The following is a 19,009-nucleotide window of genomic DNA, read 5'->3' on the forward strand; positions in this document are numbered from 1 at the left end:
CTGTTGACCACCTTTCCAGGCACTATTGGATTCTTCATGAATTGGGGGAGGGACTTTGTTTCAATGAGCAGTCTAATTACAGCCACGGTTTTAACGCTAAGTACACAATTTTCTCATGTGTACATGCTAGAGCTCCCTACCCTAGAAGGTATCTTATTTAAACATGGCATGGTTCAGCTGTAACCGTTACTGATATTGAATCTGGAATTATGTGTGCGACCCAAAGCTTCCCTGTTTGGGCAACTTTATTTTTTAAAAAATACTCTGCCTCTGCCCCCGCCCCCCACCCTGTAAATTGTTGGAGTCAACTAACAAGAATCAGTGGGTGCAAGACTGGGGTGGGGTGGGGGAGGGGGGCAATGCTGACTTTTTACTGCCAGGCTAGATGTCTCACAATAACATTTAGCACGTGTTACTCATTTTCTCTGGCATTAAACATCTAAATACCACTGCTTAAAATCATCATTCTGCACTCTCTGCTTTGAAAGACACAGCAGTTACAATAACAACTTGCACTTATATAGTGCCTTTAACGTCGTCAAACATCCTAACAGTAGATGGGCGAGTTCCTGCGTGCCACAAGTAATTCTATTAAATGGCACATGTCACTCAAACTCGGTAATGGAGCTAACCAGGGTGAGCTTTTACTGCCTTTACCGACAAAGATTCAGGGTGAAAATTATGACGGAGTCTGTGGTTTGATGGTTTTACACCTAAAAATTGTCTCCAGTACTTTTTCAATGTTGACAACTCTATATTTCCAAATTTTCTGTAAGTGTTTCATAAGAACATAAGAACTAGGAGCAGGAGTAGGCCATACGGACTCTCGAGTCTGCTCTGCCATTCAATAAGATCATGGCTGATCTTTTACCTCAACTCCACTTTCTGTCCTATCCCCATATCTATCCCTTGATTTCTTTTGTGTCCAATAATCTATCAATCTCAGTCTTGAATATACTCCGACTGAGCAACCACAGCCCTTTGGGATACAGAATACCAAAGATTCACAACCCTCGGAGTGAAGAAATCTTTCCTCATCTTGGTCCTAAATGGCCGATCCCTTATCTTGAGACCGTGACCCCAGTTCTAGACTCTCCAGCCAAGGGAAACAGCCTCTCAGCATCTACCCTGTCAAGCCCTCTAAGAATTTTATGTTTCAATGAGATCACCTCTCATTCTTCTAAACTCCAGAGAATATAGGCCCATTCGACTCAATCTCTCCTCATAGGACAACCCTCTCATCCCAGGAATCAATCTAGTGAACTTTTGTTGCACCTCCTCTAAGGCAAGTATATCCTTCCATAAGACGATAAGAGATTGGAGCACGAGTAGGCCATTTGGCCCCTCGAGCCTGCTCCCATTTAATGAGATCATGGCTGATCTGATTTTTACTTCAACTCCACTTTCCCGCCTTTTCCCCATAATTCTTTGACTCCCTTGCGGATCAAAAATTTGTCTAACTCAGCCTTGAATGTATTCAATGACCCAGCCTCCACAGCTTTTTGGGGTAAAGAATTCCAAAGATTCACGACCCTCTGGGAGAAGAAATTCCTCCTCATTTCCATCTTAAACGGGCGGCCCCTTATTCTGAGACTATGCCCCCTAGTTTTAGATTCCCCCATGAGGGGTAACATCCTCTCAGCATCTACCCTATCGAGTCCCCTCAGAATCTTGTATGTATCAATAAGATCTCCTCTCATTCTTCTAAACTCCAATGAGTATAGACCCAACCTGTTCAATCTTTCCTCATAAGACAACCCTTCCATACCCGAAATCAACCTAGTGAACCTTCTCTGAACTGCCTCCAATGCAAGTATGTCCTTCCTTAAATAAGGGCACCAGAACTGTACGCAGTACTCCAGGTGTGGTCTTTTATACTCCATCCCCCTAGAAATAAAGGCCAATATTCCGTTTGCCTTCTTTGCGTCCTCCTCACAGCTTACTTTCCCACTTAGCTTTGTATCGTCAGCAAACTTGGATACATTACACTCTGTCCCCATATCTATGTCATTGATATATATTGTAAACAGCTGAGGCCCAAGCATTGATCCTTGCGGCACCCCACTAGTTATAGCCTGCCAACCCGAAAAAGATCCGTTTATTTCTACTCTCTGTTTTCTGTCTGTTAACCGATCCTCAATCCATGCAAATATATTACCCCCAAACCCGTGAGCTCTAATCTTGTGTAACATCCCCATTATAATTTTTCCTAAGGGACCCATGTTTACTTTCGCTAATCTCTTCCTTTTTACATACTTGCAGACGCTCTTACAATCTGTTCTTATATTTCTTGCTAGTGTGCTCTCATTTTCAATTTTCTCCCTCTATCAATTTCTTGGTCATCCTTTGCTGATTTCCAAAACCCTCCCAATCCTCAGGCTTACTACTCTTTTTGGCAACATTGTAAGCCTCTTCTTTTAACCTAATACTATCCTTAACTTCTCCAGTTAGCCATGGTTGGATCACTTTTCCTGTGGAGTTTATATTCCTTAAGGGAATGTATATTCGTTGAAAATTATCAATTATTTCTTTTAATGTTCACCATTGCACATCTAGCGTCATATCTTTTATCTAATTTCCCAATCTACCTAAGCTTACTCACCCCTCATACCTACGTAATTGGCTTTGTTTAAATTTAAGACCCTAATTTCGCATTTAGCTACATCACTCTCAAACTCAATATGAAATGTTATCATATTATGATCACTCTGCCCCAAAGGATCCTTAACTATAAGATTACTAATTAACCCAGTCTCATTACACAATACTAGATCTAAAATAGCCTGTTCCCTAGTTGGTTCAACGACATATTATTCTAGAAAATTGTCTCGAATGCATTCCATGAACTCGTCCTCCAAACTACTTTTGCCAATTGGGTTTGCCCAGTCTATATGAAGATTGAAGTCACCCATGATTATTGCATTACCCTTGCAACATGCTCCTCTAATTTCCTGATTTATACTCTGTCCAACACTATAACTACTCTTAGGGGGCCGATAAACTACTCCCACCAGTGTTTTCTGCCCCTCATTATTTCTTAGCTCCACCCACACTGATTCTATATCCTGACTTTCTGAGCTAAGATCCTTTCTCACTACTGCCTTTATCATCAAGGCTACACCCCACTCCCCCCTCCCAACTTTTCTATTTTGCCTATCTTTTCTAAAAGTCAAGTACCCTGGAATATTTAGTTCCAAACCTTGGTCAACCTGCTACCACATCAAACCCATTTATCTCTATTTGTGCCATTAATTCATCTATCTTGTTATGAATGCTTTTAATTTTAACTTTTTACCATTTTTCCCTGATGTGACCGTAGTCACTAATGCCCTATTATCTTTGTTAAACTCTCTGTCCCTTCCTGTCACACTTTGTTATTTTTCCCCAAATTGCTACTCTGCTCTACAGCCTTGACTTTTCTTGTTAGACTTGCAAATTTACCCTTACCTGAATCCTCCGCCCCTCATTAGTTTAAAGCCCTATCTACCCGCCTAGTTGTTTGATTCACCAGGACTCTGGTCCCAGCCCTGTTTAAGTGGAGCCCATCCCAATGGAACAACTCCCTCTTTCCCCGGTACTGGTGCCAGTGCCCCATGAGCTGAAACCCCTGCTTCCCACACCACTCTTTCAGCCACGCATTTAACCACCTAATCTGTTTGTCCCTATGCCAGTTTGCGCGTAGCTCAGGTAGTAATCCAGAGATTATTACCTTTGAGGTTCTGCTTTTTAATTTGGATCCTGCCTCCTCAAACTCCCTCAGCAGACCCTCATTCCTACTTCCAACTATGTCGTTGGTTCCTAAATGGACCATGACAACTGGATTCTCTTCCTCCTACAGAGCAACATGGTTGCAGGTCCCTATGCAATAGTTGGCAGAGCTCCACCATTACCTTGAAAAACATTTTTCCAACACACTTCTCCTCACTAAGGTCCTTATAGGACCTGTCTTGTTGTATATTCTTTGAGGTGCATTTGGACCATAAGTCCCTAATGTTCCTTAAATGCTGCATCACTCTCCTTTCCTCCAAGTTCTGCTCCTCCATGATAATGGCACACAATGGTATATACATAGGGGATGCCATAACTCTCCTGAGAAGCCCTCACTATGGAGCGGTCAAAATCTCCTGGTGGCCGTACAGTGGCAGAAGCAATCAGGCTGGGCTAACCCAATTGCCAAAAAAAAGCTACAAAAATTCCCAGCACCTGTGATAGCTAGTGAATCTCTCCAGAATCAAAACCTGCGCATTTCCGCCTGCCTCCACTGGTCCTGGCAACAGTTGCACCGTATATCTTTCATTCTAGCTTACCCCTAGTGCTTTGCGAGCATAAAACCAGGAAATTCAGGGCTATAGTATTATTGGTCGTCATTATCATATAGTATGATAAACTGGCCAGGGATTCAGCAGATAGATGGAACCATAAGAAAAAAATACAGCACAGAAGGGGGCCATTTGGCCCATCGTGTCCACGCCGGCTCGAAGAACAACCAGGTGCCCATTCTAATCCCACCTTCCAGCACCCGGTCCATAGCCCTGCAGCTTACAGCTCTTGAGATGCAGGTCCAGGTACTTTTTAAAAGAGTTGAGGGTCCCCGCCTCTACCGCCAATTCCGGCAGCGAATTCCATGCACCCACCACTCTCTGGGTAAAAAAGATTTTCCTCATGTCCCCTCTAATCCTTCCGCCAATTAGCTTAAATCTATATCCTCTAGTTCTTGAACTCTCCGCTAGGGGAAACAGGTACTTTCTAGTCTATTCTATCTGGGCCCCTCATAATTTTGTACACCTCAATCAAGTCACCCCTCAGCCTCCTCTGCTCCAAGGAAAACAACCCCAGCTTATCCAATCTTTCCTCGTAGCTACAATTTTCAAGCCCTGGCAACATTCTTGTAAATCTTCTCTGCATTCTCTCCAGAGCAATTACGTCTTACCTGTAATGTGGTTACCAGAACTGCGCACAATACTCCAGCAGTGGCCTTACCAGTGTTTTACACAGTTCCATCATTACATCCCTGCTTTTGTATTCTATACCTTGGCTAATAACGGAGAGCATTCCGTATGCCTTCTTCACAAACTTATCTACCTGTACTGCTACCTTCAGGGACTTGTGCACATGCACTCCAAGGTCTCTCACTTCCTCTATCCCTCTCAATATATTCCCGTTTACTGCGTATTCCCTTTTACTGTTTGCCCTCCCTAAGTGCATTACCTCACACTTCTCCGGATTGAACTCCATTTGCCACTTTTCCGCCCACTCCACCAACTCATGGATATCTTCTTGGAGTCTACAGCTATCCTCTTCACTATCAACTACACGGCCAATTTTTGTGTCGTCTGCAAATTTGCCAATCATGTCCCCTACATTCAAGTCTAAATCATTAATATATACCACAAACAGCAAGAGACCCAACACTGAGCCCTGTGGCACACCACTGGAAATGGATTTCCATTCGCAAAGACATCCATCGACTTTTACCCTTTGTTTCCTGTTACTGAGCTAATTTTAGATCCAATTCGCCACATTTCCCTGTATCCCATGGGCTTTTACCGTTCTGACCAGTCTGCCATGTGGGACCTTGTCAAATGTCTTATGTATCAGGGATGATGAGGGCAACTTGTGTGTAGAAGCAGAGGATGTGGACAGGGTTTTAAATGAATATTTTGTCTCCGTATTCACAAAGGAAAGGGACGATCCGGACGTAGTAGTTAAAGAGGAGAGGTGTGAAATATTGGATAAGGTAAACATAACGAGAGAGGAAGTAGACAACATCCACTACACTACCCTCATCAATCCTCCTCGACACTTCCTCAAAGAATTTAATCAGATTTGTAAGGCATGACTTTCCCTGAACAAATCCATGCTGACTATCCCTGATCAAACCATGCCTTTCCAAGTGACAGTTTATCGTATCTCTCAGTATTGATTCTAATAGTTTGCCCACCACCGAGGTAAGACTGACCGGCCTATAATTGTTCGGCCTTTCCCTCGCACCCTTTTTAAACAATGGTACTACGTTAGCAGTCTTCCAGTCCTCCGGTACCTCCCCTGTATCTAGTGAGGATTGGAAAATCATCCTCAGAGCATCCACTATTTCCTCCCTGGCTTCCTTCAATAGCCTAGGAAACAATCCATCCGGCCCTGGTGACATATCAACTTTCAAGGATTCCAGTCCCTCTAGTACTTCCTCTCTCATTATGTTTACCTTATCCAATATTTCACACCTCTCCTCTTTAACTACTATGTCCGGATCGTCCCTTTCCTTTGTGAATACGGAGACAAAATATTCATTTAAAACCCTGTCCACATCCTCTGCTTCTACACACAAGTTGCCCTCATCATCCCTGATAGGTCCCACCTTTTCCTTAGCTATCCTCTTGTTCTTAATGTACTGATAAAACATCTTTGGGTTTTCTTTAATCTTACTAGCTAATATTTTTTTATGCCTTCTCTTTGCTTTCCTTATTTCCTTTTTTACGTCATCCCTGTACTTTGTATACTCCTCTAGGCTTTCTGCAGTATTTAGTTTTCTGTGACAGTCATAAGCTTTCCTTTTCTGCTTTATCTTGCCCGGATACTTATAGATAACCGGGGGCTCTAAATTTGGCAGTGCCACCCTTTTTCTTTGAGGGGATGTGTCTGCATTGTACCTATAGAATTTCACTTCTTAGTGCCTCCTACTTGTGCCAAATCACCTTAGTTCTGTAAAATTTGCCTTCCCCCAATTTAAAACGTTTACTCCTGATTTAACTCTGTCCTTTTCCATAATAATGCTAAAACTAACTGAATTGTGGTCACTATCCCCAATATGGTCACCCACTGTCACTTCACCCACTTGCCCATCTTCATTTCCCAGGATTAAATCTAGAATTGCATCCCCTCTTGTTGGGCTTGTCACGTACTAGATGATGGGAAGGACTAAATTGCATTAGATAGTTCAGGTGTAAACTGCTTCTGCATCAATCTGTTGCCCAGATTTTACACTGATCGAATTCAAAAAAAGGCATGGAATTTCAGGGCCGAACTATTTCAAGTCTCCCCTCACAACTATAGTTTCCTATCCTTGGCATCTTCCTGGTGAATCCACGCTGTATACTCTCTGTGACTTTAATGTCCTTTCTATAATGGAGCGTCCAAAACTGCAAGTGGAGTTTTCATCTCCTAAACATGGGGAATCAATTTACAGAATTTGGTAGCGAGGTAGACGAAAAGTGCCAGAGGACTAGCGGACAGCTAATGTCATTCCTATATTTAAAAAGGGAGATAGAACAAGTCCAGGGAACTATAGACCAGTTAGCTTACTGTTGGTGGTAGGAAAGATAATGGAAGCTTTACTCAAAAGATGTAATAGAAAAACATATAGCGAACAAAAATATAATGAAGTCAGCACGGATTTCAGAAGGGAAAGTCATGCGTGACCAACCTTATTGAATTATTTGAGGTAACAGAAAGGGTAGATAAGGGTAATGCAGTAGATGTAATACATTTGGATTTTCAAAAGGCCTTCGAGATGGTACCGCATTGTAGACTCATGCCTAAGGTCAAAGCATGTGGAATCAGCGGACACGTAGCAAAATGGATAGTAAGTCGGCTACAAAACAGAAAAGGTGGGAAGCGGTGTTCCACAGGGATCGGTGCTGGGGCCACCGTTGTTCACAATTTACATTAATGATTTGGATTTGGGAATTGGAAGTACAATTTTAAAATTTGCGGATGACACAAAATTGAGGGGGTGTACTTAATACAAAGGTGGAATTCAACAAAATGCAAGAGGACATAAATAAACTTGCAGAATGGGCGTGCAATTGGCAAATGCATTTCAATTTCGATAAGTGAGGTGAGCACTTTGGTAGGAAGAATAAGGAGGCCACAGATTGCTCAGATAATAAGAGTCTAAACAGGATAGAGGAACAAAGGGATCTCAGGGCACAGGTTACAGAAATCACTAAAAGTAGCCACGCAGGTTAATAAGGCCATAGAGAAAGGCAAATCAAGCACTAGCATTCATTTCTAGACAGACCAAATTGAAAAGCAGAGAAGTTACATTAAAACTGTATAGAACCTTAGTTAGGCCACACAGAATATTGTGCACAGTTCTGGTCTCCATATTATAGAAATGATATAGGCATTGGAGACGATGCAAAAAAGAATCACAAGGATGATACCAGAACTGAGAGGATATCCTTATCAGGAAAGGTTGAACAAGCTGGGGCTTTTTTCTCTAGAAAAGCATAGTCTGAGGAGTGACCTGATCGAGGTCTTAAAAAAAAGTAATGATAGGGTTTGATAGGTAGACGGAGAGAAAATGTTTCCACTTGTTCAAAACCAAAGGTCATAAATATAAAATAGTCACTAATATATCCAATAGTGAATTCAGGAGAAACGTCTTTTCCCAAAGAGTGGTAAGAATGTGGAACAGGCTACCACAAGTAGTAGTTGAGGCAAATCGCATGGATGCATTTAAGTGGAAGCTAGATATGCACGAGGGACAAAGTAATAGAAGGATATCCTGATAGGGTTAGATGAAGTAGGGAGGAGGCTCGTGTGGAGCATAAACGCCCACATATACCAGTTGGGCCAAATGGCCTTTCTGTGCTGTAGTTTTGATGTAACTCATTGTAAATGTGCTACCTGGAACTTACTTATCTATTCCAAGTGCTACCTATTGGGTCCCGGCCAATGGTCCTATGGTCATTAACAGGCAGATAGCACGGCTCCTCTGGGTAAGCAAGCAGCCATAAAATACGTCAGGTGCACTCAATTCCCAAAGCTCAAAGGCAGATGAAGCCGACCAAACATCAGATGCTAATACTGGGTGGCCCAGCATAAGGGTATTGTGGCCCTGAACCCAACCTTAACACAAAATCCATGGCTGGGCGTAAAGGCTGAAGTCTTGCAGTCTGCTCCTCTGTCCAACGTGCCCTTCATACACCCTGGCAAGGTGTAAAGAAGCTATGTATTTCAAACATTTGCTGCTTTTTTGAATGCTGGAAAAATGTAGGTAGTTGTAGTAAATGGAAAAGGGGCCCTTTGATGATAGAGTAAGTTTTTTAACCAGCTAGATTTTGATATTCATCCTTATTTGAAATCCTTGCGCATTTATGGTTGATACACTTTGTTATGGGGTACATGTAGCGGCCATTGCAGCTAAGTACACTGCTTTTAATGAATACAACATCTACTAGTACCCATGTCTCAGAGATACTTGGAGAATTAGTTTTTATTTGTCTGATAGTACCTACTTGAACCTTGATCTTCACAAGTTCATGTCACCCTATTTGAGCCCATGATTCTGTGAGATGTTGAAGTTCCTCACTTTGTGCAATTGCACCATGTACTCTTATCTCTGCATGCTGAGAATATAAAGTTCATTTCTTGGTGATCAGCCTCCTCCATCTGCCTGATTGGGGAGGTTCAAATGGAGTTGTGGGAAAAATGATCACAGATTTGGGATGTGGCAACACTTCTAAGAACTTTGGAGAGGAAAGGGAGGGAAGAGGGGGGAGTGAGGAGAGGGGGAGTGGGGAGAAAGGGAAAGAGAAGGAGCTCGGTTTATTTACTATTGGTTGCTGGATTTCATAGAAACATAGAAAGTTACGGCAGAGGAGGAGGCCATTCAGCCCACTGTGTCCATGCAGGCTGAAAAAGAGCTATCCCAGCTTAATACCACTTTCTAGCACTAGATCCATAGCCCTGTAGGTTACGGCACTTCAAGTGCACATCCAAATACTTTTTAAATGAGTTGAGGATTTCTGCCTCTACCACCCTTTCAGGTAGTGAGTTCCAGACCCCCACCACCCTCTGGGTGAAAAAATTTCTCCTCAGCTCCCCTCTAATCCTTCTACCAATTACTTTAAATCTATGCCCCTCTGGTCACTGACCCCTCTGCTAGGGGAATTAGGTCCTCCCTATCCAGTCCTATCATAATTTTATATACCTCAATTAAATTAAATGTTCCAAAGAAAACAACCAGAGCCTATCCAATCTTTTCTCATAGCTAAAATACTCCAGCTCTGACAACATCATCATAAATCTTCTCTGTACCTGCAATCACATCTTTCCTCTAATGTGGTGACCAGAACTGTACGCAGTACTCAAGCTATGGCCTAAGTAGTGTTTTATACAGTTCAAGCATAATCTCCCTGCTCTTATATTCTATGCTTCAGCTAATAAAGGAAAGTATCCTGTATATCTTTTTAACCACCTTAACTACCTGTCCTGTTTTCTTCAGGGATCTGTGGACATGCACTCCAGGGTCCCTCTGTTCCTCTACACCTCAGCATCCTCCCATTTATTGTGTATTCCCTTGCCTTGCTTGCCCTCCCCAAATGCATTACCTCACACTTCTTATTGAATTCCATTTGCCACTTTTCTGCCCATCTGTCTACAGCTTTCCTCCTCACTATCAACCACATGGCCAATTTTTGTATCATCTGCAAACTTCTTATTCATGCCCCTTACATTTAGGTCTAAATCATTAATGTGTACCACAAAAAGCAAGGGACCTAGTACTGAAACCAGTCACAAAAACACCCATCGACCATTACCCTTTGCTTTCTGCCTCTGAACCAATTTTGGATCCAACTTGCCACTTTCCCTTGGATCCCATGGGTTTTTATTTCTCTGACCAGTCTGCCATGTTAAAAGCCATGTAGACTACATCAAACGCGCTACCCTCATTGACCCTCTTTGTTACCTCCTCAAAAAATTCAATCAAGTTAGTCAAACATGACCTTCTGTCCAAATTTACACTGTCCCTCAGAATTGTTTCCAATAATTTGCCCATCACAGAGGTAAGGCTGACTGGCCTGTAATTAGTCGGTCTATCCTTTTCTCCCTTTTTAAACGGTACAACATTAGCAGTCCCCCAATCCTCCGGCACCACACCTATAGCCAGAGAAGATTGGAAAATGATGGTCAGAGGCTCTGCTATTTCCTCCCTTGCTTCTCTTAACTGCCTGGGATAAATTGCCAGGTCTAGATGAAATGTATCTACTTTCAAAGATGCTAATCCCCTTAATATTTCCTCCTTTGCTATGTTTATCCCATCCAACATTTCACACGCCTCCTCAACTACAATGTCTGCATCATCTCCCTCTTTTGTTATAACAGATGCAAAGTATTCATTAAGAACCACACCCAGATCTTCCATCTCCACACATAGGCTACCTTTTTGGTCTCTAACAGGCCCCACTCTTTCCTTAGTTATCCTGTTGCTCTTTATGTATTTATAAATCATCTTTGAGTTTTCCTTGATGTTACTTTTAATATTTTTTTCATGCCCTCTCTTTGCCTTCCTAATCTTTTTAGTTTCACCCCTGCACTCTCTATACTCCTCTAGGCTTTCTGCAGTATTGAGCTCTCCCCATCTGACCTTTTTTGGGGGGGACTCTAGATTTGGGAGTCCCACCCTTTTTCTTTGTGGGAACATATTTGTTACGGAGCTGTGCCCTTAAACTAACCGGTATTGAATGGACCCGTTTCAAACTGTTAAACCCCAGACCCAGTCTCACCTCGGCCCGCCGCTCTCGCTGACCCTCACTGTACCATCGCACTCACGCAGAACGTGCGTCTCCGCTTCGCCCTGATTGGCCGGTCTGCGGCCCGGACCGGAAGTTATGATTGAAGGAGGGAAATTCGATCGTTGGACTCGAGCGGATTCAAAAATAAAACGGGCGCGCGGCACAGAGCCGGATACAGACAGGCACCGAGACCGAGTGAGAGCTCCGGGAGAGAGGTAAAGGGACAGGGGCTGGGGAGGGGAGAGTCCGACAGAGATCTAGATCTGGATTTAGAGAAAGCGAGACAGTGACACACAAAACACACACACGACCCGGGAGGGGATGAGGGGAGAGTTCCCGGGACACACCCAGTGGTTGGTGGGTGGGGGAGACATCCCCCCCCCCCCCCCCCACACACACACACACACAAAATATATAGACATGGCATAAGGTGAGGGAGGGTCTGGCCGGTGTCGGAGAGGGCGAGTGTCGGGTTTGTATAACGTGAGTGTCACTCTTACATTGGGGATTTGGCCTGGATTGAGGCAGGATTTTTTTAATTCCTTGGGACATCCAAGAACTTCACAACCAATGGATCGATTACTTTTACAATGTAGTCACTCTCTTATAGTTGTTGGTGATAAATATTGGCCAAGACACCAGGAAACTCTCCTGTTCTTCTTTGAATGGTGCAGTGGGATCCACCTGATTGGGCAGATGGAGCCTCAGTTTAAGGACTCATCCGAAAGACAACATCTCTGACAGTGCAGCACTACCTCAGTACTGCACTAGAGCATCAGTCTAGATCTGGAGTGCAACTTGAATCCACAACTTCTGACTCAGATGAGAGTGCTACCTACCATTGAGTCAAGTCGACAGTGGAATAAGTTGAATAATAAAAGTCTAAATTCATAGAATGTTACAGCACATAAACATGATATTCAGCCCGTTAAGTCCGTTCCAATATTTTGAGTCTAATCCCTCTCCCTGTTTGCTCCCCATGCACTTTAATAAACCTCTTTTTCAAGCAGCTATCTAATTCTCTTTTAAAAGAATGTGTGGCCTCTGCAACAAACGGTCGTTGAAGCAGAGCATTCCACATTCTAACTGCCCTCCATAAAGACATTTTTTTCTAACCTCATTAATTCTTTTTTATGATTATCTTGAATTTGTGCTCTATTGTTACTATCTTGCTGACAAGTGGAAACAATCTATCATTATTTACCCAACCATAATCTTGAAGGTCTCTCTCAGGTCACCTCTCAACCTTCTCTGCTCCAATGGGAAAAAAACATGACTGAAATTTTTCTGTAACTGTAAGCCCTCATCCTAGAAAATCTATGCTGCATCTTTTCTATTTTTTTAGACTTTCTGTAACCAGGTGCTCATTATTGTGCACAATACTCCAATTGTTGTTTAACTAAGGTCTTGCACAAGCTCAACATTGGCTCCTTGTTTTTGCCAGCTTTAGCTCAGTGGGGAGCACTCTCACATCTGAGTCAATAGATTGTGGGTTCAAGTTATACTCCAGAAACTTGAGCACACAATCTAGGCTGACACTTCAGTGCAGGACTGAGGGAGTCCTCTCGGGTGGCTGTAAAAGATCCCATGGCACTATTTGAAGAAGAGCAGAAGAGTTCTTCTTGGTGTCCTGGCCAATATTTATCCAATATCTCAAAAACGGATGATCTGGCCATTATTGCATTGCTGTTTGTGGGATCTTGCTGTGTGCAAAATGGCTGCTGTGTTTCCTACATTGCAACAGTGACTACACTTCAAAAGTACTTCATTGGATGTAAAGCATTTTGGGACAACCTGAGGTCACAAAAGGTACTTTTTTAAAATAGAAATTAAACATTTGTTTTACACAACGAGTTGTGATGATCTGGAATGCATTGTCTGAAAGGGTGGTGGAAGCAGATTCAATAATAACTTTCAAAAGGGAATTGGATAGATACTTGAAGGGAAAAAAACTACAGGGCTATGGTGAAAGAGCTGAGGAGTGGGTCTAATTGGATAGCTCTACCAAAGAGCCAGTACAGGCACCATGGGCCAAATGGCCTTCTGTGCTGTATCATATGATACCATATAAAAGCAATTTCTTTCTACCTTTTTCATTGCCTCTGGGTACAAAACCAAGGATTCTTTTTCCCTTTGTTATGGTCTTATTTATTTGTGCTTCTACCTTTTTTAATGACTAAATTATAACACCCAGCAACTTGTGCTGCCTCAACATCCACAAGTATACATTTAGTCTAACCTAGGCTATATGAATGTCTCATTGAAATCTGTAACTATTTTGTATTGCATCAATGGTCTATCCTATGCATTCCTTAAATGCTGCACTGTGAAATCAGTTTTTAGGAACAAATCACAATCTTTTCGAATGTTTTTGACGCGTAACGTAGAATTTTTTTTTAGAGAATCCAGTGCACTCGATGTGATGGTTAAGAAGTTCAACCTATTTTTGTTTGCATGGCTGCCAAAACTATCATTGTACCAGTGAATAAGTCACATCTGGCTTTTAGGTTGTATAAACCTGCTTATTTCTGTGACACATTATTGAAATCTGATGCCAATCTTATTCTCAGTCAGGCAGGGAAAGTCAACTTCCCTTCCTGGCCCCCATGCTAGCTGACATAATGGTTATCTTTCCTCAGGTACTGTCCCTCTCTCTTTCAACACGGTTGTCATCCTTGACCTCTCATTTTGCAGATTACTGTCTCATCTCCAACCTCCTTTTTCTTTCTAAAGTCCTTGAATGAGTTGCATCCTAAATCTGTACCCATCTCTCCAGAACTCCCTGGTTGAATCTCTATAATCATGTTTCCACCCCTATCACAGCAGTGAAACGGCCCTAACAAAAGGCACAAACTACATCCTCTGTGACAGTGACTGTAGTGCATTATCCTTCCTTGACTTCTCTACAGCCTTTGACACGTTTGACTACACCATTCTCCTCCAATGCATCTCCTCCGTTGTCCAACTCGGTGGTACCGCACTCACACTGGTTCCATTCAACCCTATCAGATCGTTATCAGAGCACCTCCAACAATGACTTCTCTAGTCCTTGCCCTTTTACCTTCGGATTCTCCCAAGGTCTATCTTTGGCTTCCTCCTTTCCCTCATCTGCATGCTGCGCCTTAGTGATGTTATGCACAGACGTGGAGTCAGCTTCCACATGCAGCTGTCACTCAGCTCTACCTCTCCACTACCTCTCTTGATCCCTTCACTATCTCTGAGCTGTCAATTGCTTGTCTGATATTTAGTCTTGAATGAAGTACAATTTCCTCTAACTAAACATTGGGTCGATTAAAATCATAATTTTTGCCCCATCACAAACTCCCAGCCTGGCCAACAACCCCATACCCTTCTCCGGCCACAGTCTTGAGTTGAACCAGACTGTTTGCAATCTCAACATCCTGTTCGAACTGAGGCTCCACCTCCATAACATCGCCCAGCTGCCACCCCTACATCCGCCCAGCTGCCACTGACCCAGTCATCTATTTTGTCACCTCCAGACTCAACAATTCCAATGCTTTTCAGTGCAGTCTCTTATCCTGTACCCTCCATAAACCTAAGTTCATCCCAAATTGCTGCCTGTATTGTAGCCTGCACAAAATCTCACTTGCCTATCACCTCGTCCTTGCTTGCATGTACATTGGCTTCCGTTCCTCCAGTGCCTGGAAGTTAAATTTCTCAACTTCATGTTTAAATCCCTTCATGGCCTTGCCCCTCTCTATTTCGAAAACCTCCTCCAGCCATACAACCCCCTGCCTGCCTCCTGCTCCTGAACTCTCTGCTACTCTGGCCTCATGTGCCTCCATCTCCTTTTACCTTACCATTGATGGCTGTGCCTTCAGCAATCTAGGCCCCCATGCTCTGGAATTCCTTCCCTAAACCTGCCTGTCCCTCCACCTCCAAGACCCTCTTTAAAACCAACCTCTTTTAACAAAGCTTTTGGTCACTCCTTAAAAAAGGTCCACCTTTGGCTCGGTGTCTTTTTTGATTTCGCCTCTGAAGCACCTTGAAATGTTTTTCTACGTTGCTATCATTGCACAGGTAACCCTCACGTTTGCACCTGGTAATCAATTCCATTATTTACACAATGTAAGTGAGACTAATGGGTCTATAGTGGCAAGTGTCTGTTTTGTCCATCTGTTTTGAACATGGGCACCATTGTTTTCAAGCTACTGGTAGCTCACCAGTATTCAGTTAGTCCGTCATAATGGTTGTTGGTGCCTTTCAAATTTCCTCCATAATCTTTTTCCGAACTCTGGGATAAATATTGTCTTTCTCTGGTGATTTATGTAGAAATACATAGAGATTACAACATAGAAATAAGTCATTCGGCCCAACCAGTCCATGTTGGCCTTTACCCTCCATGCAAGCAAATATTTCTAATCACATTTGCACACTGTTGCCATATCCCTTCAACCACTTATCGTTCATCCACCTATCCAATCTAATTTTGAATGTTGACATAGTTGCTGCCTTAACCACTAACCATGGAAGAGAATTCCACATCCTCATATCTCTGTGTTAAGAAGTTTCTATGGCCCTTCGTTCTTGACTCTTCAATTACTGGAGACAGTCTGCCTCTATCTACCTGTCCCATCCTGGATTTCAAAAGCAAAGTACTGCGGATGCTGGAAATCTGAAATAAAAACAGAAAATGCTGGAAATATTCAGCCAGTCAAGCAGCATCTTTGGAGAAAGAAACAGATTTAACGTTTCAGGTCGATGACCCTTTGTCAGAACTGGAAGAAGTTGAAGATTAAACAGTTTTTAAGCAAGTACAGAACCAGGGAAAGGAAGGGAGGGGAGGAAAGAACAAAAGGGAAGGTCTCTGATAGGGTGGAGGGCAGGAGTGATTAAATGACAAAAGGGATGATGAGGCAAGGAGGGTGGTAATGGGACAAGTAAAGAAACAAGAGATGGGTCTAGAGGAGCTGTAAATGACAACATCAGAACCATAACAAGCACTTGCTGTCTGAAAAAATGGGAGCAGTGGTTATGATCTAATGTTATTGCAGTCAATGAGTCCAGAAGGTTGTAAAGTGCCTAATCGAAAGATGAGGTGCCATTCCTCCAGCTTCCGTTGAGCTTCATTGGAACAGTGTAAGAGACCGAGGTCAGATTGGGAGTGGGATGGGGAATTAAAATAGCAAGCGGCGGTCAGGGTTATTCCTGCAGTTCAAGCGGCGGCCTTTGGCAAAGTGATCATCCAATCTGCGTTTGGATTCCCCAATGTAGAGGAGACCACATTGTGAGCAGCGAATATGGTATACTAAATTGAAAGAAGTACAAGTAAGTTGCTGTTTCACCTGGAAGGAGTGTTTGGGGCCCTGGACGGTGGGAGGGGAGGAGGTGAAAGGGCAGTTGTTGCATCTCCTACCCTCTCACGATAAGGTGCCGTGGGGAGGGGAGCGGGTGTTAGGGGTGATGGAAGAGTGGACCAGGGTGTCGCGGAGGGAGCGGTCCCTTCGGAATGCTGAGGGGGAGAAGATGTGTTTGGTGGAGGCATCGCGCTGGAGGTGACGAAAATGGCCGAGGATGGTATGTTGAATGTGGAGGCTGTTGGGGTGGAAGGTGAGGATAAAGAGGACCCTATCATGGTTCTGGGAGGGAGGGGAAGGGGTGAGGGCAGAAGTGCGGGAAATGGGACGGACACGCTCGGGCCCTGTCAATTACAGTGGAGGGGAATCCTTGGTTGAGGAAAAAGGAAGACATATCGGAAGTACTGGTGCGGAAGGTGGCATCGTCAGAACAGCTGCGACGGCGAAACTGGGAGAAGGGAATAGAGTCCTTAGGGGAAGCGGGGTGGGAGGAAGTGTAATCAAGGTAGCTGTGGGAGTTGGTGGGCTTATAATCTGGACTTGTTTGTTTTGAACCCATTTAACCTTTCTTGGACTTTTATCTTGCATCAAAGTCATAGATTTTATTTTGCTTATCTTTGTTTGGGGAGGGCATATTGCTCAAATCTTCCATTGTGAATACTCTGAGGAAATTTTCCGTTAGAATTGTTACTATCTTGTGATCATCCTCAATTTTGATTCCATTTGCATCTTTTATGGCTTTTGCCTCTTCTATGACTGTCCTTTTACTGTTGTAGAAGTGAGCTTTTTATAACTAATTTATATTTAGCCTCTGCTGCTCTTTTTTTGTGCCGGTCTCTTCTTTCTGCCTTTTTCTTGTATTCTGCAGGATTTCTAGATGGTGTTTTTTCCTCTTTCTCACTCTCAATTTATTTGATAATCCATTTTGGATCTCCTTTGTTTAATCTGTACTTATTGTCTTGCTATGTATTTACCCAACAAGCTTAGCTTTAATGGTGTTCCACTTGTCCATCACTGAAGTGTTATTGCACACCCAATCAATTTGCTTTAGTTGTTCCATCATTTCATTGAACTTAACCCTTTTAAAGTTATACGCCTGGCTCTGGTTTGGGGTATTTCTGACTCCTAGATAATTAAACTGTGGTTGATGCCCCCCAAGGGTGCTATGACTTCCATTTCCTCTACATTATCTGGGTCACTTATGAATGAGTGCTGCCTCTTGTTGCATCCTAGAATTAGTCAACAATCCAATAGTAAGGGAAAACCTAGCTAACAGTGACCATAACATGATTGAATTCAATATTAGGTTTGAGAAGGGTGAGTCGCAGGCCAAGGTTTTAAATTTAGGTAAGGCTAACTTTGAAGGGATGAGACAAAAATTGACCAGTAAATTGGGTGGAACTATTAATGGGTAAAACTATAGATGAACAGTAGGAGGTATTCAAAGAAGTATTTGGTCCAATACAAGACCTGTACATACCCCTATAGGGCAAGAGCTCTATTTGTGTAATTAAACAACCTTGGTCAACAAAAGAGATGACAGATAGTATAAAACTAAAAGAAGGGGTTTACACATGCAAAGAATAGTGGAGATCCTGTGGACTGGAAGAGATACAAAGAAAGTAGTAAGAGTTGCAAAAAGGGAATACAAAAAAAAACTTGAGGGATATCAAGGATAACACAAAGTTTTTACAAGTATATTAAGAGACTGAGGGTGATGTGGGCCCCTTAAAGACAGATGCAGGTTATATTGTAATTGAAAATAAGGAAATGGCAGACTGGCTAAATAATGACTTTGTATCGTTCTTCCCAGTAAAGGAAAAGGATAAAGTATCAGATACGAGGAAAACTAAAAATAAATCAAGGGGAGGAACTCACTAGGTTTAATGTAAGTTTTTTTTTAAATGGTAATAGGAGAAAATAATGAGACTGTGGTTTCCAGCCACTCATTATTATCCTTTTTATTTTCTCCTACCTTGCAAACACTGGGATCATACCAGAAAACATTACTTTGCATGCCTTATCCTTGAGTTTTAGGGCAGTCCTTGTGTCTGTGACTTTTAAGGCCCCTATATTAGTTCTCTCTATATTGTTTGCCCCTTTGTGAACTACCACTATTGAGTCCTTTCATATCCCTATCAGTATTCCTTCTAACCTTCCTGATTAGGTACT

General features: G+C 42.8%; 1 protein-coding gene and 1 long non-coding RNA gene across 2 annotated transcripts in view; one reads left to right on the forward strand and one right to left on the reverse strand.

The window, feature by feature from the left end:
• Window positions 1–11,586, reverse strand: part of LOC137321120 (uncharacterized) — a 47,678-nt gene extending 36,092 nt beyond the window's left edge. Inside the window, exon 1 of the long non-coding RNA XR_010962714.1 lies at window positions 11,511–11,586. This is a non-coding gene — a long non-coding RNA (uncharacterized lncRNA). The remainder of the gene's footprint in view (window positions 1–11,510) is intronic.
• Window positions 11,587–11,648: 62 nt separating this feature from the next.
• melk (maternal embryonic leucine zipper kinase) overlaps window positions 11,649–19,009 on the forward strand; it is a 114,293-nt gene continuing 106,932 nt past the window's right edge. The window contains exon 1 of the mRNA XM_067982241.1: window positions 11,649–11,734. The gene's annotated coding sequence lies outside the window, so the exon portion shown is untranslated. The remainder of the gene's footprint in view (window positions 11,735–19,009) is intronic.

Source organism: Heptranchias perlo, chromosome 4 (assembly GCF_035084215.1).
Source record: "Heptranchias perlo isolate sHepPer1 chromosome 4, sHepPer1.hap1, whole genome shotgun sequence".
Lineage (NCBI taxonomy): Eukaryota > Metazoa > Chordata > Chondrichthyes > Hexanchiformes > Hexanchidae > Heptranchias > Heptranchias perlo.